Here is a 27,680-nt window from a genome sequence, read left to right on the forward strand (position 1 = left end):
CCTTTGACTCGAAAATATAGGCAAAGCAGTCGATCTCAAGTCACCCGAGATGAACGTGCAAATAAAATTTTACAATCAACGACAAGGAGAATAGGAAGTCTTTTGAGACAGGTTTGTTATGGCGAGATAATATACCTACATTTCCAAACAGTTATCCTGCAGCTTTTAAACGCTTAACTTGTCTAGAGAGAAAGTCTGGTCCGGAGCATATACCTATTATAAATCAGCAAATACTTTCTTTAGTTGAAAAGGGATATGCCCGAAAACTTTCTCCAGATGAAGTTTTTGAAAATAGTGGAATTATATGGTATCTACCTATTTTCACAGTAATTAATCCGAACAAACCTGGGAAAGTTCGACTTGTTTGGGATGCAGCTGCTAAAGTTCGTGGAACTTCTCTGAATTCCATGCTGCTTAAGGGTCCAGACTTGTTGACTCCGCTCTTATCTGTACTTTTCTGTTTTCGAACTTTTAAATTCGTCAAAAGTGCTGACATAAAAGAAATGTTTCACCAGGTGCGGGTTCTAAAATCTGACCAAAACGCACAACGATTCATTTGGAGAAACAACGAGGTTCAAAGAAAGCCTGACGCATATGTAATGCAAGTGATGACGTTTGGCGCAGCCTGCTCTCCAACATCAGCACAATATGTTAAAAACAAAAACGCATTAGAGTTTGCAGGTGAGTTTCCGAGAGCCGCAGACTCGATCATGCACCATCATTACGTAGATGATTTATTAGACGGCGCGGATACTGAGGAAGATGCGATTCGGTTAGCAAAGGAAGTTAGATTTATCCATAAAGAAGGCGGTTTCTTCATACGAAATTAGAAATCCAACTCTAGAGCTGTATTAAAAAGTCTTGGAGAGATAGAAGAAGAAACTCCTGTCCCATCAAGGATCAGTCATCTACAATGGGAAACGAAAAATTCCTGGGTATGTGGTGGTCTACTGAGAGTGATGTATTCACTTATTGCTTAAAATTGTATCGAGTGGATGAGGATATTCTCAATGGGCATAAAAAACCGACAAAGACAGATGTCTTACGTACTCTGATGTCTTTATTCGATCCGCGAGGTTTCCTCTCCACACTACGTTATTTATCTTAAGATTATATTACAAGAAGTCTGGAGAACAACTGTAGGTTGGTTAAATGAAATTAGCGAAGAAGTGTTTAGGAAGTGGCTTATTTGGTTGAAGCTACTACCCGACATAGAAAAAGTTAAAATTCCAAGATGGTACCTAACAAACTCAGACTCAGATATTCAACTGCACATATACGTAGGGTCCAGTGATTTGGCATATGCAGCTGTAGGATTTTTTCGTATAAACTCATCCTCTGGACTGAATGTATGCCTTGTGTTTGCTAAAGCAAAGGTCGCTCCAAAACAACCAGTTTCCATCCCTCGTCTTGAGCTGATGGCCCAGTACTACGAGTTCGAATAGGTGATATGATTTGCAAGCAGCACAATCTGCAGGTAAACAGCAGAACTTTTTGGTCAGACTCCAATACCGTCCTTTCTTGACTACGATCAAATCCTCGAAACTTCAAACAATTTGTAATGTACCGTATTGGTGAAATCCTCGAAGGAAGTAAGCTTTCAGAATGGCGATACGTGCCTACTAAACTTAACGTTGCAGATGATGCTACAAAATGGAAGAAACTTTTCCAGTTTGGTTTGAAAAGTAGGTGGTTTGCAGGACCAGATTTCTTGTGGCAACCGGAATTTGCGTGGCCTCAAAGAATAACGAACAGTTTGGAAAACAAGGAGGAATTAAGACCACATATAGAATTTGTTCACGTTATGGAAAATTTCGACGATAATTGTCTGAACTTGAACAAATTTTCAAGCTGGAATCGCCTTTTACGAGTTACTGCTACTATTTTCATGTTTGGTCTTAAGCTAAAGAAGAGGATAGCCCTAAAGATGAACAAGGATTACAACATGCCAAATAAAAGTTTAATATTAGCAATGGAAGAAAATTACATATATCGAAAAATACAATTTAGTACTTTTAAGGATGAAATTGCTACTCTGAAACAAAAACGCAATATTCAAAAAGCTAGTCCTATTTTCAAGTGTTCGCCATATTTAGATGAAAATAATGTACTTCGTATAAAAGGTAGAATCGATTTAGCGCTGACTATACCCGAAAACTCGAAGCGACCTATTATTTTGCCAAAAAACAATTATGGAACCACTCTTATAATTCGCCATTTTCATGAAGAGCTGCGTCATATGCACCATGATACCTGCTTAAATGAAATCCGACAAAAATTCTACATACCTCGTTTACGAGTGGAGCTTAAAAGAGTGCGTAGGCTTTGTCAGTTTTGCAGAAATACAGCATCTATACCAGCGGTTCCAGAAATGGCTACACTACCACGGTGCCGACTATCCACATTCGCACGTCCATTCTCTTATGTTGGTGTTGACTACTTTGGACCGATGCAAGTCAAAGTGGCACGCCATCAAGAAAAACGACGGGGTGTCTTATTCACTTGCCTCACTGTGAGGGCAATTCACATCGAGATCGCAAGAGATATGACAACAAGCACCTGCATAATGGTAATTCAGAATTTCATTGCGAGAAGAGGTATACCGATCGAGATTTATTGCGACAATGGTACAAACTTTCATGGCGCTGAAACTGAATTAAAAAAAGCAGTTTGTGAATTGGATTTTGAACTGATAGCTGGAAAGTTTGTGTTTGCATTTTAATCCAGCAGCAGCACCACATATGGGTGGAACTTGGGTGCGTTTAATACAATCCGTGAAGAAAGTACTTTACAACACATGCCAAATCATATTTTTAGAGACGATACTTTGTATTCTGCGCTTCTGGAATGTGAGCGTATTATAAATTCCAGACCACTGACTTACGTAGATTTGGAAAACACAGAAGATGAAGTCTTAACTCCAAATCATTTCTTGCTTGGATCTTCCAGCGGTAGTAAACCCTTGGGCAAATTTTCTGAGACCGATTGCAACTTGCGAAAGAACTGGCGAAAGGTACAACACTTTGTTGATATTTTCTGGAAGCGTTGGATTCAAGAATATTCACCAACTTTAACACGTCGAAGTAAATGGTTGACCCAATTAAAATTGATGATGGTGTCATTATAGTAGATCCGAATTTGCCTCGAAATAATTGGCCAACGGGGATCGTTCAATCTGTAATGTATGCAGCAGATGGAAATGTTAGATGTGCTACCGTAAAAACTAAATATGGAATATTTAAGCGGCCTGTAACCAAATTAGCAAAGTTAGATGTGGCTGGTTAAAATCCGTGAAATTTTAACGGGGGAGAGGATGTTACAGACACTTGCTGTTACAGATACTTGCTTTTCAAACTGTAATTTTTATATTTCATAGCAATCCATGTTAATAATATTGAGAAAGCAGTTTTGCCTTTGATTTTTAATTCATTGGGAAAATTTTCTTCATTGTTTACTATATAGTTTGGCAGCTTAAGTAGAGGTTATGTTGCGAATAGAGTGGAAGGCAGTGGACTAGGCAGTCGAATGTCATATAATGAAGGAATGGTGTTCGGAGATTTTTCAAAGTTAAAAAAAAAAATGATAAAAGCTTTAATATAAATAAAAATATTGTTTTAATAACAACAAAAATGCCATATATATCCTGTATACATAAATTTGTAAGTATTATCTCACTTGAAAATTTGAATTAAATAATCTAAAGTTTTGTTTTGAAACTGAGTCGAGAACTGTGCGTGTGAATGTGCGAATTTTCACCGATCAGCTGTTAGTTGCGATACTTGGTAAAATTTACAATGATTTTCTTGTTTAAACTATAATTTTTTGAAGCGCTAAAATCATTTAAATAAAAATTGCTATCAAACATATAGTATTGATTTTTTTCCAACTTTCACAATTTACATTTCGAACGGGTTCAGAGAAAATCTTCACACCGACGTTATATACACCGATTTTAGTAAAGCATTCAATAAAGTATGCCACTCTTTACTTGTATATAAACTCGACATGCTTGGGTTTCAACCTAGTCTCACTCGTTGGATTTCCTCCTATATCTGTGGCAGAACACAAAAAGTAATCTTTAAAAATATGTTTTCGAGTATCATTAGTGTCACCTCTGGTGTTCCTCAAGGCATCTTGGCCCGATTCTGTTTTTGCTATTTATAAACTATATCTCTACAACTATAAAACATTCTAAAATCTTGATGTATGCTGATGATGTAAAACTTTTTAAGACTTATGCGTCGATTGAAGAATGTTCTTTACTTCAGACGGATTTAAATTGCTTAGCTGCTTGGTGCAATGTGAACCACATGCTGCTTAATCTTCAGAAATGTAAATTTATGTCTTTCGCGTAGGACTTTACAATAGAGGTTTACGCCGATCACTTTATCGGCGGCGGCGGCGTACGTTCTATTATATACCGGCGGCGGCGGCGTAAGTGGCGCGCCGACGTAAGCCGGTGTTCTTACTTTTCTTGATTTTTCTATTTAAAAAAAAAATACTTAGGAAAGGTTTTGTTTGTATGTATTTAAGGGAATTAACGTTTTGGCCATTTCGGAAAGATCCTAGGTTTTTGCCCCAAAATCTCGCAGATCGTTCAAAAATTTTCTGGAGTAGGTCTTTGCGGAGGGATTGTCCCTCGTTCACTTACTCCAGGGAGGCTTCGAACCTAACCCCGGTCTTTGGAATTGGTACTGCTGCGTCTGCTGAAGAGAAATGGAGATACTTAAAATGGTCACACTTTTGTCTGTATATCTGGTGCAAAGTGTAGTTTCACCTGGGGTTAACTCCTAATAATCTTCGCAAACACAATTTCTTTAAATCATTTGTGGCTCCTTGGCGGTCACGCACAAAGGCGACTTACGGTTGCTATTAATGGTCTAATACTCAGGACTCTCGTGGCACATGGCGCGTGTTTAAGAGCTACAATTCCCGATGTGCGAACAGTAGCAATCCCGACCAGCAGTCGCTACCACGCCTCTGTCCTCTCACCATATGCCAGCACAGAAGCTATAGGACTGCGTCTTCGAACTCATACCTTCTTCGACGTCACTTTCCTAGAAGCTCTAGGTGTAGCTCCGAAGACTTTATAATGGATGTTTTTGTTCCGCTATGCTGCCTAGCTACAACAGAGAAACACTTTGAAACGTTAGGGAGTGACTATTCGGCCATGGATGCCGCCCTCGAAATCATAAGCAGTCTAAGTGGATGTCATTGCGTAACTCATGGGTGAAAATCGTATAATCCTCGGTGCATCTATATAATTAAAATTTTAAAAGGACCCTGGATAAAATTTCTAAAATGTAGACCAAAGTTTGCAGACGTTTGTGTTCACAACATTAATGTCGATAGTCTTCGTTAAATCAAAACGATATTTAAGAATGAAAGTCGACCGATTTTAAATTGAAAGATGTTAACTGCTGTTTTCCGGCCTTATGATATAAAAGCTCATGGATGACTAGTTCGACTGCCCACTACGTTAGGGTAGCACACACGATTATTAGTTCGACTCTCTTGGGAAAGCTTTTGTTCCACCCCTTTGAGTGTTCTTGCGAAGAACAAAGCCTCACCTGGTAAATATGTGTATGTGCCTACGTATTCACATTTGTAAAAGGAGCCGTAACGTGTAGGTCATATTTAAACTTGGTTGATAATCAATGTGATTCACTCCAAGGGACTAGTTTTGGATAGGGATTTTGCCTCACTGATTAAGCTTATTCTTTCAGCCAATCGCAATACAAAATTCTTTAAAAAATCGGCACCTTTTTTGGGTAATTTGCTTTTTTAACAACCTGAAAACAAGTTGAACACATGTTCGCCTTACGTTATTTTATTTCAATTCATTATTCATTATTAATTTTTTGAAAAAAAAAAAAAAAATATGCAAACTGAGCATATAAATTTATTATATAACTTTTCTTTTGGTGTTTTGTTTTAATAACTTGGTGAATTGGGTGATGCAAAATTTCGCAATTAGTTTCTTATAACTGGCAGTGATGCGCATCCCTTGATACCATTTTCGACCATACGCGACAAATTTTCGACACGAACAATAAATGGCCTAAACAGTCTTAAACGAGTAGAAAATATAGTAACGCGCCGGACGCCGCCGCCGCCGCGCCGATATTTTTGACATTCGGCGGCGGCGTGCGAAAAACGACTCTAATCGGCGGCGGCGGCAACATTTATCGGCGGCGTATATCTCTACTTTACCACCAGCTTCTTACACAATTAACAACCAAAACCTTGAAAGTGTTAATGTTTTTGTAGACTTGGGAGTTACAATGAACTGCAAACTTAGCTTCAACACTCATATAAGTGTCACTGTGAATAGAGCTAAAGATGTCTTAGCATTTGTGAAAAGGTGGAGTTTAGCGACCCCTACGTTACGAAAACACTCTTCACAACATTGGTTAGACCGATATTAGAGTAGTCTGGAATCCGCGTTTTCAAGTCCTTACTGATAGGCTCGGATCAATACAAAAACAGTTTTAATACTCAGTTGAGCAGAGCTCACAGAGTATATTAACTTTGATTGGATAACGGTTGGTTGTACAGGTATAAAGGAATCGAGATAGATATAGACTTCCATATATCAAAATCATCAGTATCGAAAAAAAATGTGATTGAACCATGTCCGTCCGTCCGTCCGTCCGTTAACACGATAACTTGAGTAAATTTTGAGGTATCTTGATGAAATTTGGTATGTAGGTTCCTGAGCACTCATCTCAGATCGCTATTTAAAATGAACGTTATCGGACTATAACCACGCCCACTTTTTCGATATCGAAAATTTCGAAAAACCGAAAAAGTGCGATAATTCATTACCAAAGACGGATAAAGCGATGAAACTTGGTAGGTGAGTTAACCTTTTGACGAAGAATAGAAATCTAGTAAAATTTTGGACAACGGGCGTGGCACCGCCCGCTTTTAAAAGAAGGTAATTCAGAAGTTTTGCAAGCTGTAATTTGGCAGTCGTTGAAGAAATCATGATGAAATTTGGCAGGAACGTTACCCCTATTACTATATGCATGCTTAATAAAAATTAGCAAAATCGGAGACCGACCACGCCCACTTAAAAAAAAATTTTTTTTTAAAGTCAAATTAAAAAAAAGTTAATATCTTTACAGTATATAAGTAAATTATGTCAACATTCAACTCCAGTAATGATATGGTGCAACAAAATACAGAAATAAAAGAAAATTTCAAAACGGGCGTGGCTCTGTCCTTTTTCATTTAATTTGTCTAGTATACTTTTAATGCCATAAGTCGAACAAAAATTTACCAATCCTTGTGAAATTTGGAAGGAGCTTATATTCTAGGACGATAACTGTTTTCTGTAAAAAAGGGCGAAATCGGTTGAAGCCACGCCCAGTTTTTATACACAGTCGACCGTCTGTCGTTCCGCTCGGCCGTTAACACGATAACTTGAACAAAAATTGATATATCTTTACTAAACTCAGTTCACGTAATTATCTGAACTCATTTTGTATTGGTATAAAAAATGGCTGAAATCCGACTATGACCACGCCCACTTTTTCGATATCGAAAATTACGAAAACTGAAAAAAATGCCATAATTCTATACCAAATACGAAAAAAGGGATGAAACATGGTAATTGGATTGGTTCATTGACGCAAAATATACCTTTATAAATAAACTTTGTAAAATGGGTGTGACACCTACCATATTAAGTAGAAGAAAATGAAAAAGTTCTGCAGGGCGGAATCAAAAGCCCTTGGAATCTTGGCAGGAATACTGTTCGTGGTATTACATATATAAATAAATTAGCGGTACCCGAAAGATGATGGTCTGGGTCACCCTGGTCCACATTTTGGTCGATTCCCTTTTAAAACCCTCATTAATACCTTTAATTTGATACCCATATTGTACAAACAAATTATAGAGTCACCCCTGGTCCACCTTTATGGATTTATCTCGAAAAGGCGACCACCTATAGAACTAAGGCCCACTCCCTTTTAAAATACTCAATAACACCTTTCATTTGATACCCATATCGTACAAACAAATTCTAGAGTCACCCCTGGTCCACCTTTATGGCGATATCTCGAAAAGGCTTCCACCTATAGAACTAAGGCCCACTCCCTTTTAAAATACTCAATAACACCTTTCATTTGATACCCATATCGTACAAACAAATTCTAGAGTCACCCCTGGTCCACCTTTATGGGGATATCTCGAAAAGGCATCCACCCATAGAACTAAGGCCCACTCCCTTTTAAAATACTCATTAACACCTTTCATTTGATACCCATATTGTACAAACGCATTCTAGAGTCACCCCTGGTCCACCTTTATGGCGATATCTCGAGAAGGCATCCACCTATAGAACTAAGGCCCACTCCCTATTAAAATACTCAATAACACCTTTCATTTGATACCCATATCGTACAAACAAATTCTAGAGTCACCCCTGGTCCACCTTTATGGCGATATCTCAAAAAGAAGTGCACCTATAGAACTATGGCCCACTCCCTTTTAAAATACTCAATAACACCTTTCATTTGATACCCATATCGTACAAACAAATTCTAGAGTCACCCCTGGTCCACCTTTATGGCGATATCTCGAAAAGGCGTCCACCTATAGAACTAAGGCCCACTCCTTTTTAAAATACTCAATAACACCTTTCATTTGATACCCATATCGTACAAACAAATTCTAGAGTCACCCCTGGTCCACCTTTATGGCGATATCTCGAAAAGGCTTCCACCTATAGAACTAAGGCCCACTCCCTCTTAAAATACTCTTTAATACCTTCCATTTGATACACATGTCATACAAACACATTCCAGGGTTATCCTAGGTTCATTTTCCTACATGGTGATTTTCCCTAATTTTGTCTCCATAGCTCTCAACAGAGTATGTAATGTTCGGTTACACCCGAACTTTGCCTTCTTTACTTCTTACTATTTGCCTTAAGGAATTTTCAATGGGACTCTTCATTCAATCTTCCACCTTATACTAATCGATTAAAACTTATCAATCTTCCAACTCTTGCTATTCGTAGAGAAATGCTTGGCGTAATATTTATGACAAAACTACTGAATGGATCGATTTCAAGCCCATTTCTTCTGAACGAAGTGAACTTTAGTGTTCCCTGTCTCACTACGAGACACCACAAACCTCATCTTTTAAATCAATGTAGAACGAATTTCGAACTTAACGAACCTTTCCGGTGTTTGTGCCAATATTATAACTCTCACTCAAACACATTTGATATGTCGGACTCCCTGTTTTCTATAAAAAAGACTGTCCTTATCTCTCTTAATCGTTAATGCTGTTTGTTTCTATTCTATTAATTTAGTTTTACCATCAGCTGATGATATTTCTTCTGTAGCTGAGCAGTTTTATATCTCGACGCTTGACAAACCACTGTCCATCAATGACTTGGCAAAAAAAAAAAACAAAAAACAAATTGTAAATATGGAAAAAAAAACATGTAAGGAAGGCTAAGTTCGGGTGTAACCGAACATTACATACTCAGCTGAGAGCTTTGGAGACAAAATAAGGGAAAATCACCATGTAGGAAAGTGAACCTAGAGTAACCCTGGAATGTGTTTGTATGACATGGGTATTAAATGAAAGGTGGTAATGAGTATTTTAAAAGGGAGTGATCCTTAGTTCTATAGGTGGACGCCTTTTCGAGATATCACTATAAAGGTGTGGTGATATGTGGTGATCATGAAATAGTGACCAAGGCTGCCAAATGGTAAATTTTTTCTGCTGATTTTACCCACAGCGAAACAAATGGAAATATCTGGTGTATGCATATGAAACCGGTATTTTTTTTATTAAAAAAAACACATTTATTTCAAATGAATTGTAATGAATATTTTATTCAAAGTAAGCGCCCTTGCTAGCTACACATTTTGACCACCACTCAGGCAATTTATGTGGATACCTCGCCGAAAAAAGTCTTTGTTTTTTGAAGCAAACCAGTCATTGAGCCATTTTCCAACATTTTCGTAAGAAGTGAAGCGCTGTTCGCTAAGTGCGTGCCCCATTGATGCAAATAAGTGAAAGTCGGATGGAGCCAAGTCTGGTGAGTAAGCCGGGTGGGGTAGTGGTTGCCAGCTGTACGACTCAACCAATTCCCAAATCTGTTTTGTTCGGTGTGATGATGCATGTCATCGAGAAAAATCACTTTATCATGCCTAATTTCATATTCTGGGCGTTTTTACCACAGAGCACGGTTCAAATTGGCCAACTGTTGTTGGTAACGTTGACCATTAACAGTTTCGCCTGGTTTTAGAAGCTCATAACAGATTACACCACGCTGATCCCAGAAAACACAGAGCATTGTCTTTTTTCCGAAGCGATTTGGTCTTCGGGACGATTGTGCTGGTTGGCCAGGGTTCACATACGATCTCTTGCGTTTGGGATTCACGAAATAAATCCACTTTTCATCGCCAGTAACGATCCGATGCAAAAACGACTTTCTTTTTTGTCTGGTGTTTAGGCAGGATGCCTAACTTTTCCGCATCTGATTGCGACCCCCCCCCCCCCCCCCCCCCCCCCCCCCAATGCAACTCTGCAAATCGATACTCGATACTCGAATTAATTTATAACCACCCACACCATCAGCCTCATGCATGTGCATGCATGTACATGCACGTGTATGTGTGCTTTTAGTCAGCACTCATGCATATGCATGTCGGGGTTGATGTGTGGGTGCCTTTCCCCTCCAAAACGGAGGATTTTGTGGGTCAACGGTTGTAGCTTGCTATACAACCGGTCTCTTTGATTTCAACAGCCAACCAGCACGCATCTGCCGCCAACGATCTCTGCCGTTTTATACTCAGGTAATATTGTACCCTAGCTATTTATCTTTACTGAATAAAGATCATCCTTTATAACGAGAAATTCTCGCCTATTTGTTTATTTCATTATTCTACACGCCACATTCCCACTGAGATCGACCCCGGTGCGCCGACCTACGACTCAGGAGCATACGCACCCCGGCCAAACATTTGATCCTTCTCCCCGAGAAAGGAATTAAAGCGCATATACAGTCCACATTACAAATAATCATAGCTGACCGTACCACAAAATCACAAATAAAGTCATCCGAAAAAGAAGTTTGCCCACCAACTAAAAGTTTATGATATCATACCAGCGTCAAAAAACACCGAGTCATCTTCTCACATCATCGCACATATCACTACATAACACCAAAACGTGAAAAGAAAAAACACTGAGCCAGCTGAAGCCACTACAATACCATAAGCTACTTGCCACATCACCAGTATACAAGTCACCAAAAAATACCTGAGTAAGTGCAATATTTCTTGCCACATTTTTTTTTTGGTTAAAACAACAAATAAAAAGTGCGAAAAATCAATTTAAAGTGCGAAGTGATTTCTGATTGACCGCGAAAAGTGTAAAAAATTTAGTGCCGAAAAGGAAAATAAGTGCAAACGCGTTGCATAAACGTCGTTTAACATTCCTTGTGACTATCTGGTCTGTCCCCCCACCAGCGGTAAGGCTCTCCGGACACAGCACAAGGAAGAGGTGTACATAACCTCACATTCACATTAAAATCTCACGCCATACGGCTGTGGCAATTTTCATTTTCTTTTCAAGCACTTTAATTTTCACTAATTCAATCGACACAGTTTTTACAACAGTTTTCACTGAGTTTTTACACTTTTCGTCGAGTTGTTATATCAGCGCGCGCACTTATTTATAACAAATTTGAACGTTGAAGTGGCGAGTGGCCCCCTTTAATTCCACAAAAGACGTTGTTGTTGCTCTCCCCTTCTCCCTGGTTTTCGGCACAAATAAGCTGCAAAGTCAGTGAAAAAATAAACAAATTGAAAGCGTTAAATAAAGAGTTTTTTCTATATTTTAATCGTTGTTGGTTGGGTGATTCGCACAGGTTTTTTCAGTGTTACAACCCCTTTTAATTTGATCACAAATTTTAATCCATGAACATGGAATCATATATTAGATTGGCCGATCGAATAATCGAATTCGAGGCCGATTTTAATGACATCAATGCGGCTCTGCACACTGTACACACTCTTGCAATACAGCAAAAAGAGTTGCAAGCTAAGTGGGAAAAAGCAGAGAACGCCCTAGAGGAGTTGCTTGGCTCTGACACGCTCGACGCAAAGAAAATTGCAGCGGTCAAGATCAAGCATAAAGCGGCATATGCCGTATTCCTGAGATGCATGTCAAACATGGCTGAACTTCAAGCCAAATTGAAGGAGGAAAAAGATAGGGCAGTCAAACCTGAGGGAGAACGCGGGCGCGAACACAGTATCCGCCTGCCAGCTTGCGATACTGAGGTATTCAAGGGCGACTACCTATCTTGGCCAACGTTTCGTGACCTGTTCACGGCCATCTATAAAAATAACAGTCGCTTAAGCCCGGTAGAAAAGTTATTCCACCTTAACCAAAAAACCCAAGGTGAGGCAAAGGACATTGTCAAGAAATGTCCTTTGACAAATGAAGGCTTCGAAACAGCCTGGAAAAACCTATGTGAGAGATACGAGAATAAACGGATTCTCGTAAACTCACAACTACAAATTTTGTTTAATTTAAAAAAGATAGATAGTGAGTGCGGCAGCTTTATCAAAACCTTACAGCGCGACATAAATAATTGCTTGGCATCTTTAAAAACACATCAGATCGATGTTTCAAATTGGGATGCGATTATTACCTATTTATGTTCGACAAAATTACCTGAAAATACGTTGGCTCTATGGGAGCAGAGCATTGATCACAAGACGGACATATCCAAGTGGGAGGATATGGACAAATTCTTGTCAAATCGTTTCCAGACACTTGAAACCGTGTCTGGTTTTACAGGGAATGCCACTTCTAAAGTGCAAAAATCAAACACGTCGCGCCAGTCGACGGAAAACCCTACAAAAAGACTTGGTGCTTTTCAAACCAAAGTAACCAAGCAAACAACAAAATCAATATGTAAAATGTGCAAATCTACGGAGCACAGATTACGCAACTGTTCACGTTTTTGCGATTTAAATCCGGTAGAAAGGATTAAATTCGTCAAATCCACAAACGGCTGCCTGAATTGTTTATCCCCAGGACACACAGTGACGAGGTGCACCAGTTCGTACAACTGTTCCAAATGCCACTCTCATCACCACACGCTCCTGCATGCGGACACACTTCAGCAACCGGCGGTACGAAATCCCTTCAAAGATGCGGATAATGCCCCATCAACTTCGGCACAGGCAAGGAAAAGGCAGGAATCGGGACAACCACCTTCCTCGGCGAATCAGAATGTCAAATCCTGCCATGCCAATTCCAGCACAGGCGTGCTATTAGGAACTGCTCGCGTACACATTCACCATAATGGTACCGACTTCTCCGCGCGGGCATTAATTGATTCTGGGTCTGAATGTTCCTTTATAACTGAAAGACTGAAACGCAGAATCAATTTGCCAGCGAGGAAAATGCATGCCCATGTTTCAGGCATCACAAATGCGGTGTCAGCTCAGGTGAAAGAAGCATCCAACATCGAACTACGTTCACCAGTGGATCCCTGCTTCAGCCTGACTACACCCGTACTAGTTCTAACGAAACTCACTGGGAATCTTCCATCCTGCCATATCAACGCAATGACTATGCAGGCATTCCCAGACTTGATTTTGGCAGACAAGAGGTTCTACGTCAACGAAGACGTAGACCTCATACTTGGCGGAGACATATATCCCCACATTATAATGAGCGGTATAAAGAAGAATGTGCTAAACACACTCTTAGCCCAAGAGACAGTGTTCGGTTGGATACTAACCGGTCGTATCGAATCACCGAATCCAACGAAGAGCATTATGTCTTTTTACAACGAGGTTGCGTTAGACAATCAACTCAAAGCTTTCTGGGAGGTAGAAAATGTACCCAAAAATAAAATATTAAATGAGGATGAAAGGTACTGTGAACAAATATTTAAAGAAACAACGCAGCGAAGTGAGAATGGAAGGTACACCGTGTCACTACCATTCCGGCAGGATTACCCTAACAATATTAACTTAGGACCATCCCTGAAGCGTGCATGCTCTCAATTCTTCCGGAATGAGGGGCGGCTAATAAAAAACCCAGATTTAGGAAAAGAATATGTTCGAGTGTTGTCAGAATATGAAACGCTCGGACATATGAGTAAAATTGAAAAGAATATTCCATCCGACGATTCGGATAATTATTTCCTGCCCCACCACGCCGTTGTAAAAGCAGAAAGTACAACCACCAAGGTACGCGTAGTATTTAACGCCTCGAGCCCTACGGCCAACGGCAATAGCTTAAACGATATTCTCCTCCCAGGCCCAGTTCTACAAGCCGATCTACCCATACTTATCTTACGATGGAGACTATACCGCTTCGTATTCAATAGCGACATCGAAAAGATGTATCGACAAATTTGGGTGAACGAAAATCACACCAAATTTCAACGTATTGTGCATCGCACTTCCCCGAATGACCCTATTAGTCTTTACGAATTAAAGACGGTTACCTTCGGAGTGAATTGCGCTCCATATCTCGCGATAAGAACGCTCCTACAACTAGCAGACGACGTCTCAAACTCGCACCCTACAGCGGCTAGCATACTGCGAGAATACATGTATGTAGATGATGTGTTAGCGGGTGGAAATACGATCACATCGACTATTAAAGCCAGAGATGAAATTCGTCAAGTCCTACAATCAGCGGGCTTTCCACTTCGCAAATGGACCTCCAACTCAGAGGACATTCTAAGGGACATCCCCAAAGCAGACCTGCTCAATGAAAACTTCCTGGCATTCGAAGATACCAGTTCAGTGAAAGCATTAGGTATTCGATGGAATGCCCTCTCCGACTTATTTTATTTTCAAGCAGGGACGCTGGACAACCCGGAAAACATTACGAAGCGAGCGATACTATCAGCAATCGCCAAACTTTTCGATCCCTTGGGATGGCTGGCACCAATGGTCATTGTGGCAAAAATACTCATGCAGAGTATTTGGTTGGAAGGCACCGCTTGGGACGAACCAGTATCTATCAGTACGCTGGAACGATGGAAAACCTTCACCGACCAATACCATGAAATCGATAAAATCCGGATACCTAGATGGGTCAACTTTTCACCAGGAACCGACATCGAGATCCATGGATTTTGTGACGCATCCGAGAAGGCTTATGCAGCAGCCATTTACATGCGCGTCAAAACGGATGATAATGTCTGCACGAACCTGCTTCTAGCCAAAACCCGAGTAGCCCCAGTGAAAACTCTTTCTCTTCCACGTTTGGAACTTTGCGGAGCCGTGCTGTTAGCGGAAATCACCGAATCAATTTTCAGGAACCTCAAGTTGGGACCAGTGAACGTGCACCTTTGGACGGATTCAACTATCGTCCTCGCATGGATAAGGAAACCGCCGTGTTCCTGGTCCACTTTCGTCGCACATCGTATCACCAAGATCATCGACATGGTCGGAAATAAGGACTGGTTGCATGTAAACTCAGAATCTAACCCAGCAGATTTAGGTAGCAGAGGATTACCTGCGTCTGAATTGGTCAACAATTCGTTGTGGTGGCTAGGACCTTCTTGGCTGCAAGAAGACACTTCCCAATGGCCAGCACAAGAAAGTGACTACATCACCTCCGTAGAGGAAAAGAGGGCGAAGGCCTGCGCAACAACAACAGTAAATACTATCGATGTTCTTCAACGCTTTTCAGACCTACCTAGGGCTTTACGGGTGCTCTCATACGTAATGAGGTTCTACCGAAGAACTCACCCCAAAACAAAAAAATCATTTCAGGTCGAGTCACCTTTAATCTCTCCTGATGAGATCAAATCAGTAACCCAAATCTTAATTAAAATCTATCAGAAACAACATTATAGTTCCGAATATAATGATCTAAAGGCCGGAAAACCAATTGGAGGGAAAAGTGTAATACTCTCACTTAATCCCTACTTAGACCAAGATGGCATCATTCGGGTAGGAGGGCGACTCGGGGCGTCAAAGGACTTAGCTTTTACTGAACGCCACCCAATCCTCCTCCCATACAACTGTCGGTTATCCCGGCTGACAGTCCTAATGTTTCATCAACAAAGTTTGCATGGGGAGAACCAACTCATGTTGCGTCTGATACGCACCCAATACTGGATACCTAACATCAAAACCATGATTAGGGCTACAATTCACAATTGCAAAGTTTGCACTGTACACCGAAAGCGTGCTCAGACCCAACTTATGGGTATTCTCCCTCGCGAACGCACGACATTCAGCCGTGCATTCACGAATACTGGAGTCGACTTTGCCGGACCCTTCGACATTAAAAGTTACCGCGGCAGAGGATGTCGACTATCCAAAGGCTATGTCTGCCTTTTCGTGTGTTTTTCCACACGAGCGATTCATCTGGAGGCCACTACTGACCTCAGCACCCATCATTTCTTGCGGCTTTTGCCCGTTTTATATCTAGACGAGGATGTCCCAAAAACGTCTACTCCGACAACGGTACAAACTTTGTCGGAGCTTCACGATCCCTACGATCGGAATGCAAAACTTTCATGGCACAAGCCCGAGACAATGCTGTCTCGAAGTACAGCCACCAGTCACTCACTTGGCATTTCATCCCTGCGGGCGCTCCCCACATGGGAGGGCTGTGGGAGGCTGGAGTGAAAAGCTTCAAAAGCCACTTCAAAAAGATAGCCTCACCACACAAATTTACATTCGAGGAATTCCATACACTCTTGTGCCGCATCGAGGCATGCCTGAACTCGCGGCCGCTCAGCCCGGCATCCAATGACCCAACGGACCTTGAGCCGCTTACTCCAGGTCATTTCCTTACTGGCAGCCATCTACTGGCTCCGCCAGAGCCGGATGCTAGTGAGAGCCCTGCCTCGATGATCAATCGGTGGCAGAAACTCAAAGCCCTCCATCACACTTTCTGCAAGCGATGGAAAACCGAATATCTATCCGAACTTCAAAAAAGAGTGAAGTGGAAGCATCCCAAACAAAATATAAAAGTGGGAGATCTCGCTGTCCTCAAAGAGGACCACTTATCTCCCAACGAATGGAGGTTAGGTCGAGTTGTCAACGTACACCCCGGCGAAGATGACCGAGTACGCGTAGTCGACCTCAAAACCGAGAAGGGTCAAGTCAGACGACCTTTGGTCAAACTGATCCTTCTTCCAACGGAAGAGACGGATTGCGAGAAGGCTAAGTGCTCCTCCTAACAATCCCTCCGTTCCTCCATACCCCTCCCTTCAAAAAAAAAATCAACCCCAGCTCTCGTTCACCCGAAACGAGGCCAACCAATAACTTAACGCATATCCTCCATCTGCCACCAAACACTTATTTTAAGTTTTACAAAATCAAAACCAAAATTCACTCGTTATCCCATAACGAGGACATCATAAAAGCCTACCGCAGAAGGGCGAACCGATCTGCCACAGAACCTAAAGGCTTTCAGCCCATTATCTTTCTTGATTCTCATCCAACAATTCCCACGCTCACCCCGAGCGAGGACACTAGAACCCTAACGCAGACTCACAGGCTGCCACAGAAAGCAGATGCACTCAGCCAAAGGCATGAGGCCAACAGAAGTTTTTGTTCAAGGAATAGGGACAGAACTAATTTAAATATGTATTCATATCCTTTTACAAAATCTGATAATAATAATAAACTTGTAAATGCAAACAGGTTTTGGAAGAAAGTCTTCATTTTCTGGTCAATATTTCATGAATCGATAAAGAGTCATGTGGGTTTGCACATTCTTTCCGAAGTTTTTTGAAGAATGCCGTACGTTGGAGTTATTCGCAAATACACTGTTTCAAAATTTGCCTAAAATACTTCCTATCGGAGCATAAGTTCAGAGCATTTTGACAAAGGAGGGAATTAATGAGAAGCATTCTGAGATACTACGGTTTTGAGTGATTCTGAGATGCGGCGTTTTTTGTGACAAATCCTGAAATTGGAAATTCTTGAACAATTCAAACCCAGAATCCACCCACGCCCGCAAATTAATTCACGGAAAAAAAAAAAAAAACCATCTCATTTTTTGCACTAACTCTTTGATCACATGTTTAGTGAAGGTGTATTTTACTATGCTATACCGGTATCTGTGGAAGATGCGGCTTCGAAAATGTGTTGATTAGTGCATTTGTGAATACGGTAGAGATACGTAACAATGCAAAAAATAAAAATTTCCTAGTTTTTATTTGGGAAAAATTATTGAAAATATTAAATTGAATTAAACTCTTGTGCTTTGTTTAGGTGGCCAGGAAGGTACCAAAGTTTTCAATGGTGCCTAAATAGGGGAACTGCATCATATACCAAAGTAAATGATTGTGCATGTTTATACGATCAACCAAGCTTTGTTCACACATTCTTTCTCAATATTGCATGTACTACTCAAATTTGCCTTCCACAAAATTTTAGTGTATTAACAATAATTTAATTAAAACCAACCTAAACAAGTATCAAACTCGGTAGTGATTGCACTACCAGCGGGCTTGATCTTACACACCTGTTTAACAGAATTGGCAATTCCGACATCAGTTTGAATAATGTAGAAAAAGTCCGCAAACTTATCCAATATGTACGCAAACCCGTCTGTTAGTCAATACTGGATGACATTTGCCCCGGTGTTTACTTCACGAAAACACGCTAGCAAACAAATAATGTGCAGTCAATCCATACATACATATGTACGCTGCCCACTTGAAGGGGCAAACACCAAAGAAAACGAATTGTACACATACCACATAAACGTAAACACGAATTGTCAGTACCTGAGTAATAGTAAACCGTACTGCAATTCTTAACAAGTATGGCCGCAGGGACGCACGGAAACTTCTTCCTTAAGAGCCTCTGCCTGTTAAATAGTGGCCAGATTAGCGCTTTCGTCGCGATGTTACAACAAACCGCAACAAATAACATCAAAAAATAAACAGTTTAGTATTCCATTGTTAAAAAAAAAAAACAAAAAAAAAAAGGTCATGGTGGGTCAGAGCAATTACAATTCGCACACTGTAGACCTAAGAATCTCTTATCTGAGTGGGACTATATTCCCAGCTGTTTATTAACTGTGATGCACTACCAAATTACAAACTACTTACAGAATATGTGTTTTCTTACCCCACAATCCACTTGATTCCTTCTCTTTTCCTCTCGCGGACGTAGAGGAGTTCTTAAAGCACGATGAGGTGCAGCGAAGCACGTTGTTCCGTCGTCACAAATTCGCTTTATACATGATCATAGTTTTAACCGATGAGAGGTTTCTTCCGCAGCATTGTCAGACACGAAATTATTGCGCACAAATATCAATAAGCGATCCGGAAAAGTGGCCAAGGATTATTTAGCTGAATGTTCCTTAGACAGGTACTCGCTTACGCTTGAAACTGGAGCTGACAAGATCGAATCCAGGAAATTATTTATAGCCTCCAAATTGGTGATGTTGTCGTGCAGTAGTGAGTTACAATGATTAGGCCCTGCTGTGCAAGAGTGCGCACCTTGGAGAATCGTTCTGCATATGCATATCGACAAGGGAAGCGCACAGCGCCATTATAGAATTAAGCACAACTGGCAAAACTCGTAGTATATTACGCAAACGTATTAAATCTGCGTCACCATCATAGTCTACATAGGTGGGCCGGGTTAACTATAATGCCGGATATAGATTGTGCATATGTAGCATCGTGCTCTCGTGGCTTGTATTGCCTACCAAAGGTCCATAGCAGTATACCAAACCATCCAGTTCCTTTCGGTAAAGCGAAGCCGCAGAGAGAATTTGATTCATGTCACCTGAAACGAAAAAAAAGGTACTGAGAAGAAAAGTAAAAAAAAAAAAAAAAAAAAAAAAAAATTCGAGGAGAATTCACCTACGGCGTCTTTTTCTTAATGAAAATCCAAATGCTTTCAAACACCAATTTTATTATCCCTTCGCGGCAGCTCGCTTTCTTAGTGCCATTATTATCCGGCATTTCTTGTTCGGATACTTCGATTTCACGCCGACGAAATCCATGTCAGGCCAACTGTGAAGTGATCAATCGTATATGATGATGGTTGATGGTAGAGTCCATGCTTGCCATAATAAGCCAACGAGTATCTGGACTAGAGGAAATATCATTCAATTCCGGTACCAAACGCTTTTCCTCAATATTCCAAATATTCAACATACTCACATACCAGTTGACTAATTGTTTGCTGGTTAGCTTTATCCTTGATTTCTGTTCCAATAGCATATGTTTAGAGCGTTCAGCTCGTTTTCAAAAGCTCGTTCACAGTGTGGTGTTTCCGGCCGGAGTTGCAATGTTGCTCCTCCCTATGCTGCTTCAACTCTGATTCGGATTTACGTGCGCATACACAATTTGAACAATTAAAAACTCTATGCTCTTTTTCATGTATCGAGTAGTTGCTGCGACGTTTAAAGTCCTCTAGGCTTTGCCTTGTAATAACATTGATGTACCGCGCATCAGCTTTGCACAGAGACGGCACCACATTTGCAAATTATCCACTTGCCACACAAAATTGGATCAGAGCATATAGCTGCACTGACGGGCATATTAAGTCCAGCTACCTTTTGCATTGGAACCCAAGATATTTCCGGATAAACGTTTATAAAACAATTACTTTTGTGTTTCAACCATTTACATCACAAATCACCTACGGAAACGGACTCGTTGTAAATCGCCGGGGACCTATAAGTAGTAAAGTTTTGACGCCACCACATCCCTCTTTACTATTTTGCAACTCATTCTCATCTAAACTTTTAACAATTTCACGCAGACGGAAAGCGTTTCCGCATTGCCATCTATTCGCTTCATCGGTTTTTCAGGCAATATGATTGCAGCTGATAATAGTTTTTGAAATCTTTGCAAAACTAATGCACCTATAATTTTTTTATTAATTTAGTACAATTTCGTACTACCTCATTCCTATCACGCAACTTAATGTCAACTGCTGACAGACCGTTACCACATTTTATACGCTCTTCTTCAACACGTTTGCAATCTCTTCTAGCGTTATAGAAGTCGTCCCTAGAATATGTGCGTTCGAATCCTACTAATGCTAAACGCTTTGTACTGGGGATTTTTAAGCGATCTTTAAGCGTCGCACATCCGCATTTTGAGAAAGCGTCTGTAAATAAGCATAGAAATCTTTTTATACACTGCTGCCAGTACTGCGCCGTTGAAATTTTGCACCTGACAATTCATAAGCACTACATGGCAGCAAAAGGTAAAAGCTTCTTGTTGCTGCAAAAATGGGTACCCATGGTGAAAGTTCATCAGAGTGATTACCAATAACCCAATCAACATCTTCAGTTGCTGGCACTTCGAGCCAGCGGTTCAATTGTGTGCTCAATTAAAAGAATTTGTTTTTGGATAAAAAGACCATATTTTGCGTGCATTTGTCATAACAATACCCATTGTAGCCCATTCCAAAAAAAAAAAAAGTATCCCCCAATGATGAATGACCAAAATCAACCAACACAACGTTCTGCGTTTTTTATTCTCATCTGGTAGGTCCTGCTTGTAGAAACCATGATAGAACCTGCAAAGAGAAAGAGAAAAAGGAAGAAGCTATTAGATAAATGCATAAATTGGCATCGCAAAGAGGTGACCACTGACGGCGCGGCCGACGCCGCAGTTGGAGCACCCCTTTACGATGCCGGTAACCTAGAAAACTAAAGAAAAAAGGGAAAACGATACATCAAACCCATCTGTTCCATCTCCTGGATCCCCATCACCAATCACCTGAAAATAAACAAAAAATGAATTAAAACTCTGAAATAACATAAGAAATATTTATTTAAGCAAAATTATTGAAAAATATTTTACCACTTACCTTTTTGTCCGGCAACGCGTAAATTTCATATGAATTGAAGCAAAAAACGGTAAAATAAATCTTTCGATTCATTTTTTTTTGCTTCATTCTCTATACTGGAATGTTCAAACCAGTATGTATGTATGTATGATACATACAAGAAAACGAGAAACGACAGAGTTGCCATGTTACCCAACTCGACCACCCAATGGTGCGTTTCTTGTTTGCGTCTGTATAAGATTAGAGAAGACAACACAAGGTTACATCACAAGAGCAACCCCCCCCCCCCCCCCCCCCCCCCCCCCCCACGTCCGAAATAATATGAAGGATAATACAAATCCATTTATTATTTTTTTTCTTCTTTCCAACAAATTTTAAATTAAAAATTACTCACAGCCGTAACTGAGTGGCACAGAAACCCACTTCAGTGGCGAAGACGGCGATGAACGGAGAGCGCTGCGGACGACGCATACCGCTTGGGGCAACTCCAACACCTATACGGGTAAAATTGCATATGCCCATTTAGATGGGCAATCAAGCCGCCAAACGAACGAAGATGCCGTTGGCACACACGACATCGATACCCCCCCCTGAGGCGTTGGACCCTGTGCTGGCTGCTGCTCCCACAACACGTTCTCCTGCGCCTGATGGAACTTGGCATACCAGGCGGTGGTGCTCCAGCGTAGTTTTACCACCAGAGGCGTCTGCAGGGCCCGGGAGCACACAGTGATAATACACACAGGATAATACAAATCCATTTATTATTTTTTTTCTTCTTTCCAACAAATTTTAAATTAAAAATTACTTCACAGCCGTAACTGAGTGGCACAGAAACCCACTTCAGTGGCGAAGACGGCGATGAACGGAGAGCGCTGCGGACGACGCATACCGCTTGGGGCAACTCCAACACCTATACGGGTAAAATTGCATATGCCCATTTAGATGGGCAATCAAGCCGCCAAACGAACGAAGATGCCGTTGGCACACACGACATCGATACCCCCCCTGAGGCGTTGGACCCTGTGCTGGCTGCTGCTCCTACAACACGTTCTCCTGCGCCTGATGGAACTTGGCATACCAGGCGGTGGTGCTCCCGCGTAGTTTTACCACCAGAGGCGTCTGCAGGGCCCGGAGCACACAGGGCCTAACTTGCCGCAACACCTCCTCCACCGCCTGCTGCACCAACTCGTCCGGCGCGTGGCAAATGTAGGAGCCCCTCCGCCGCTCCGGGTATTGTACATCCGCCACCACCTGGATTGGCTCCTCTCCCCCAGTCTCCAAACACACGAGAAGCATTTGCATCGGTTCCATCTAAAAAAAAACACAAAAAAAAACACATTAGAAAAAACTATTAAAAATCAGTGAGGAACCCGTCATACTTACATTTAAACAGCTTGAAAATCCAAATAACAATGTGGTGAGGGTAATGTATCCACCACAATCCTGCATTCATGTATCCTGGAAAATTCCTGTTACGGGAAAACAACTGGATGGCAACCCGCAATAACCACGGCAGCTTCATTAGGGCTGTCAGACTAAGGGCGGATACCGAACATTAAATGGACAAAATAAGTACCGAAAACCACACAAAACATCACAATCGGGACTGACGCGTCTTTTGTATTTTTGCCAATACGGGCATCTACTGCAGTACCAAGCAGTCATCCATAACAAATGAATTCAAAAAAAAGGAGGAAAACAAAACAAAAACAAACCTCTCCTTGCACAAAAAATTTAACATTTTTTTTACAAAGACATTTTTTTTGTTGTCGTTTTTTTTTACCCTTTCCGTTTTTTTTGGGTACTGTTTTCTGGCTGGGGGGCAGGACTTGTTGTTTTTCAACAACAAATATCACAAAAGGTCATTATAAGGGCTCGGTACAAAAACAATCCGGGTCCCGAAATAAAAGAATCCCGACACGACAAAATCCCGAAATGGGAAAAGTCAACTGTTTCTACCGGCCTAGTGTGCTACTGCCCCAGTGACCTAGTTTTTTTTTCAAGGGCAAGCAAATACATATATGTATATATATACTCGCACACCACAAATTCACCATACCAGCTGTCAGCTAACCGAGAAATACACGACAGAGTTGCATGGTACATTTAGCATAATGGTACGCGCAGATAGAACGCGTCGCGGAGAACGCATCGCCAATCTGCAAATTTATGTCAGGTGAACGTAAATAACGCATCTCTGCTTGGTAAGAATTGTATTTAATAATATGCTTCGCAATATGCACTTGATTCATCTATTTTGACATACGTCTTGTAATAAAACACCGCCGTTTCACCCAACCAACCTCACGGTCACTCGCCATGGCACATCAAAAGATGCCACACCTCCTCCAACAAAAAATGCAGTCGCCCCGAGAGCGACACGATACTTTAGACGCTGGAACGGAGACCTCGGCCTCTTCGTCCAGCCAAAAAAAAAACCCTAAACAAAAATAATGCGAGTCTGGAACGGAGACTTCGGCCTCTTCGTCCAACCAAACAAAAATAATGCGAATCTGGAACGGAGACCGCGGCCTCTCCGTCCAACAAAAAAAATTTTGCCAGTCTGGAACGGAGACCTCGGCCTCTTCGTCCAGCACGATTGACCTGCTACGTCATGTAACTTCATGGATTCTATATATATCTAAGAATTATGTATAACCAAAGGCAAGAAATATTCACTTTCCTCCACTTCTAATGTTTATTTTTCATCCTAGCTTAGGTGGCATGCTAAGCAAGTCGGAAAGGATTCCCGGCCATTTTGCATCGCAGACGAACTCCTCATTTAGATTAAGTTTAGTGTGTAAGTCTTATAATAATTTTTCTCGTTTCAGCGGAGGTCATTGGCGGAAAACGATGCTGCGTATCGCAAGGGGGGCCGGCATGTTTAGGCAGGATGCCTAACTTTTCCGCATCTGATTGCGACCCCCCCCAATGCAACTCTGCAAATCGATACTCGATACTCGAATTAATTTATAACCACCCACACCATCACCCTCATGCATGTGCATGCATGTACATGCACGTGTATGTGTGCTTTTAGTCAGCACTCATGCATATGCATGTCGGGGTTGATGTGTGGGTGCCTTTCCCCTCCAAAACGGAGGATTTTGCGGGTCAACGGTTGTAGCTTGCTATACAACCGGTCTCTTTGATTTCAACAGCCAACCAGCACGCATCTGCCGCCAACGATCTCTGCCGTTTTATACTCAGGTAATATTGTACCCTAGCTATTTATCTTTACTGAATAAAGATCATCCTTTATAACGAGAAATTCTCGCCTATTTGTTTATTTCATTATTCTACACGCCACATTCCCACTGAGATCGACCCCGGTGCGCCGACCTACGACTCAGGAGCATACGCACCCCGGCCGAACATCTGGCGAGCAGCATTTCCGGTTTTCCTGCTGTCTGTCATTCAGCTCATGTCGCACCCATCTTCCGGTTTTCATGATCTTTCCCATGGAAAATGGTTGTCTGGGACACATTTAGTTGTTCTGCGAGCTGTTTTTGCGTCTGACTATCGTCTTCATCCAGCAAAGCCTGCAATTCGACGTCCTCGAACAATTTCGGTGGTTTTCCGCGGTCAGCGTTTCTCACATCAAAATTATCAATTTTAAACTTGTTGAACCACTCATTATACTGCGTATGACCAATAGCGTACTTTCCGGAAGCTTCGACAAGCATTCGATGAGATTCTATTGCCGATTTACCCAAATGGAAGCAGAAAATTAATGCTCCCCGCAAATCGTTGTTTACTGGCACGTATTTCGACATTTTCAAGAGCGAAAAAAAACACGATTAGTTTTCGGGATCTGTCCGGCATCCCGACGGGGTCATTTCGGGACTATTTCGTGATCATTAGGGGTACCTACCGGCATCATTTCTGGTTGGTTTTCGGGATCCGTCCGGGATCCCGTCGGGGTCATTGCGGGACTTTTTCTGGACTATTACGGTATCATTTGGGAACCCTTTCGGCATCATTTCTGGTTGGTTTTCGGGATCCGTCCGGGATTCCGTCACCGTCATTTCGGAACTATTAAGGAATCATTTGGGGACCTTTCTGGCATCATTTCTGGATAGTAATTTCGGGATCATTTGGGGTACCTTCCGGCATCATTTCGATATGGTTTTGGGGATCCGTCCGGGATCCCGTCGCGACTAATACGGAATAATTTGGGGACCCTTTCGGCATCATTTCTGGATTGTTTTCGGGATCCGCCCGGGATTCCGTCAACGTCATTTCGGAACTATTAGGGGATCATTTGGGGACCTTTCCGGCATCATTTCTGGATAGTTTTCGCGACCCGTCCGGGATCACTACGGGGTCATTTCAGGACTATTTCTGGATCATTTGGGATACCTACAGGCATCATTTCTGGTTGTTTTCGGGATCCGTCCGGGATCCCGTCGGGGTCATTTCGGGACCTTTTCTCGACTAATACGGGATCATTTGGGGACCCTTTCGGAACATTTCGGGATCCGTCCAGGATCCCTTCGGGGTCATTTCGAGACTATTAAGGGATTATTTGGGAACTTTCCCGGTATCATTTCTGGATAGTTTTCGGGATCCGTCCGGGATTCCGACGGGGTCATTTCGCGACTATTTCGGGATCATTTGGGGTACCTTCCGGCATCATTTCTAGATGGTTTTCGTTGTCGTTCGGGATCCCGTCGGGGTCATTTTGGGACTTTTTGGGGACTAATACGGGATGACTTGGGGAGCCTTTCGGCATCATGGATGGTTTTCGGGATCCGTACGGGATCCCGTCAGGTTCATTTCGGGACTTTTTCGGGATCATTTAAGCATGGTTTTCAGGATCCGTCTTGGATCCCGTTAGGGTAATTTCTGGACTTTTCCGAGACTATTTCATGATCATTTTGGGACCCTTCCAAGATCATTCTTGGATGGATTTCGGGATCTGTCCGTGATCCCGTCAGGGTCATTTAGGGATCCGTTCGAGATCTCGTCAGGGTAATTTCGCGACTTCTTCGGGACTATTTCGGGATCATTTTTGGATGGTTTTCGGGATCCGTCCGGGAGCCCGTCTGGGTCATTTCGGAACTTTTTCAGGGCTAATAAAGGATCATTTTGGGACCCATCCGGCATCACTTCTGGGTGGATTTCGGGATTTGTACGGAAACCCATCAGGGTAATTTTGGGACTTTTTCGGGATCATTTGGATACCTCTATTTCATGACTTTTTCCGTATTATTTCGGGATCATTTGGGGACCCTTCCGGCATCAATTCTTAATGGTTTGCCGGATCCATCAGGGTAATTTCGGGACCATTTTGGGATCATTTGGGGAACCTTCCGAGGTTATTTCTGGATCCATTCGGGATCCGATCGGGGTCATTTCAGATGATTTTGGGACCTTTCCGGAATCATTTCTGTATGGTTTTCACGATACGTCGTGGATCCCCTCGGTGTCATTTCGGAACTTTTTCTGGACTATGTCGGGATAATTTAGGAACCCTTCCTGGATGTTTTCTGGATGGTGTTTGAGATCCGTCCGGGAGCACTTCAGGGTAATTTTTTTCGGGACTATTTTGGGATCATTTTGGTACCCTTCAGGAATCATTTCTGTGTGGTGCTCTGGATAAGTCTAGAATCGTGTCGTTGTTATTTCGGTTTTTTTTGGGTCTATTCCGGGAACTTTTGGAGACCCTTCCGGGCATTTATGGATGGTTTTAGGGATCCGTCCGCGATAGTGTCGGGGTCTTTTCGTAGCTTTTTGTGGATAATTTCGGGATCATTTGGGGATCCTATCAGGTTATCTGCTTATTTAGTTCTTTTGTTTACTCAATTACAAATATGAAATGCATTAGACAGAAACAAATTTTTAAACAGATAACTTGATAAGCAGACTAACGTGAATAGC

The 27,680-nt window shown here is 41.7% G+C and overlaps 1 protein-coding gene and 1 long non-coding RNA gene across 11 annotated transcripts in view; both read right to left on the minus strand.

Moving 5' to 3' along the window:
• The window catches only part of LOC137240594 (uncharacterized), a 69,663-nt gene extending 47,600 nt beyond the window's left edge, over window positions 1-22,063 (minus strand). For 2 of the 10 annotated variants that reach the window (XM_067767075.1, XM_067767080.1), the window contains exons 1-4: window positions 21,819-22,063; window positions 20,156-21,727; window positions 19,853-20,084; window positions 19,110-19,775 (exon numbers count right to left, since the gene is read on the minus strand). The gene's annotated coding sequence lies outside the window, so the exon portion shown is untranslated. Of the gene's footprint in view, window positions 1-19,109; window positions 19,796-19,852; window positions 20,085-20,155; window positions 21,728-21,818 lie in introns of those variants that run through there. The other 8 variants (XM_067767079.1, XM_067767078.1, XR_010949770.1 and 5 more) reach the window with 8 other exon arrangements.
• Window positions 22,064-22,733: 670 nt separating this feature from the next.
• On the minus strand, window positions 22,734-26,070 carry LOC137242602 (uncharacterized). The gene is made up of 2 exons (XR_010950302.1): window positions 23,181-26,070; window positions 22,734-23,108 (listed from the first exon to the last, which is right to left on the minus strand). It is a non-coding gene; the product is annotated as an uncharacterized lncRNA (long non-coding RNA).
• Window positions 26,071-27,680: the final 1,610 nt, after the last annotated feature.

Source organism: Eurosta solidaginis, chromosome 2 (assembly GCF_040869045.1).
Source record: "Eurosta solidaginis isolate ZX-2024a chromosome 2, ASM4086904v1, whole genome shotgun sequence".
Classification (NCBI taxonomy): Eukaryota; Metazoa; Arthropoda; class Insecta; order Diptera; family Tephritidae; genus Eurosta; species Eurosta solidaginis.